The following is a 2,492-nucleotide window of genomic DNA, read 5'->3' as shown; positions in this document are numbered from 1 at the left end:
ATGATATTTTTGAAGGTTCTGAATTGAACTATATATATAGAGCTCGAATTTTATACTAATAAAAATTAATAACATAGAGATTAGATGTTTTTGTCATTATTGTTATTATAAAGATTAATTAACATTTCTAATTAAATCACCGGTCAATTGACATTTGGCAGCAATATTTGACTGATTGGATTAATTTATATTATGGCACAAATTATCAAGTAGATCACATTATTTACTTTATTCTACTCTGCACTGTATACATGTTTTGTATTAATGCAAGATTGTGTTTAATCCGTTGTTAATCACCTTTTTAAAAAATATTTAAAAAATTCCTAGGGAAGCCAACCTTTTTTACCATGTCAGAGGAATAATTTTCAGAATAACTTGACGTAAAAACTGATTGAATCTCATTTCTAATTTTATATATTACGATAACAATAACATATTCAGAGTATTTTATAAATAAAATTTGAGGAAGATAATGTATACACATCTTTACTAATATGAATCTTTGATTCAGAATTACAATAACAATAACAGAGAGAAGTATTAAAAATATCTTTGAATTTAGTGTGAATTGTTTATTTTATCTCCGAGCTATTGATAGTTTTTAAAACACATCGCTACTTAACTAACTGAATTTAAATACACTCTCGATCTGCGATATCGTATAACAAGTGGTCTTAAACTCTTGTAAGAGCGTGAGACTTTTAATAAAAAAAATCGAGAGAAATGTTGAAAACACCTCTAAAGTTGACGAAAATTTAGGGGTGCATTTCATCTCTGTGGCAAAATTAGCGTGTATTTAAGTTCAGTCAATCAAATAAAAAATAGATAAATATTTTTAAGACTTATCATCTAAAGATGAAACTAATCATTCGCGTAAGTTGAATCAGTGAAGTTTTATAGTGGGGTCTAAAAAGGATATGCATCGTTACTCTTGTCTTCTATAGATAAGAAAATCACTATTTTTTATATATCATCAACTAAAGTAAAACATATCAAATCAAATATTTTTTTAAAAAAAATACAACAAAAAAATCATACTCAAATTAGTGGATCTATGATTCTATATTAAGATATTCATATTCCAACTCCCTATGTTTACACAAAGTAGTGCCCACTGCCCATTTCTTCACAGATTTCTTGCTTTATACAGCATGAAAGACTATTCATTTTCAGTATTGGTACTTGAAAAATATGTTTTCTCTCTTCTTTACCCCCTTTTTAGTGTAAAAAGAGTTATTTGGTGGTATCTTTTTCGTTTGTTTTATGCTTTTCGAAATTTACTAACTCAATTAATTTAGATTTACGTGATATATATTCACTAAATGCAAAAAGGTGAAGCATTTTTACAAGATTTTTTTTCAATCTTTTATCAATGATGGAAAGATAAATTTCTATAAATGATTAAAGAATACTATATTGTCGCATCTAAAATTTGAATATGCGATCTTAAATAATTTTTAAATCCCCTTTTATCATCAAAATAGTTTTGTTGTATGTCACGGAGATTGAATAGTTAGTATATAGTAACTAGTAAAATATTTTTAATATAAATTTCATTAAATTTTGTGAGTGAAAATGAATTTTTTCCTAAAAATTTGTTTGGACCAATTTTAGGAACTTGACAGATTATCACATTCTAATTCACTATTTATAATCAAACAGATATTTAAAGACAATTTTAAAAAAAAGAAAATATAATCTAAAATTTATAATCAAACGTTAACTAAATTACCTCACTTTCCTAAAATTTTATCCTTGTTCGGAAGATAAATCGATATCTCTGATTAAAAATAGAAAAAATATATTTGTCCCATCACACACTTTTATCGACAGATAACATGTAGCAAGAGAGACACAATGCTATTTCTGTTTTCAGCAATTAACGCCAGTGATGGAAGTGTAACCAAAGCAAAATTATAAAATAGATTTTCATGTAAGTGGGACCAAAGGAACATCACAAAGTCACATGGCCATAGAAGAAAAAATTGGGATATCATATTAATTTTTCTTCATTCTTATCACATGTATTCTATGAATCCCTTCTTTCCTTTTGACTACTACACTTTTTTCATAATACCGCAAAATTATTGCTATAACAGTCATTCTCTGTAATAATATTTTATTATAAAAAAATAAATTAATATTATGAAAAGGAAGTACTAGGTTTGGGTATTGAGAATTTGATTTATTGGGTGAAGCTAGAAAATTGAATTGGGAGAAAAATATATATTCATATAGGTGTTCCATAAGAGGACTGGGAACCTAAATAAGCCACAAAAACATAAAAGTGACCAAAATAAGCCACTACTTTAGAAAGTAACTAAAATAGGCTTAGTGGAAGAAAAAATTCCACTTTATCTAATATTCTAAACGTTTTTCGTTAGTCTCATAACGTGTATATTTTAATATATAACGGAATTATTTTCTACACTTTATAAAATGGAACTATTTCTTACACTTTATAAAGTGGAACTTTTTCTTACACTTTATAA

Source organism: Solanum verrucosum, unplaced genomic scaffold (assembly GCF_900185275.1).
Source record: "Solanum verrucosum unplaced genomic scaffold, falcon-dt-bn FXZP01000196.1, whole genome shotgun sequence".
In the NCBI taxonomy this organism is placed as follows: Eukaryota; Viridiplantae; Streptophyta; class Magnoliopsida; order Solanales; family Solanaceae; genus Solanum; species Solanum verrucosum.
The sequence above is the reverse complement of the archived record's forward strand: the minus strand, read 5'-3'. Positions refer to the sequence as shown.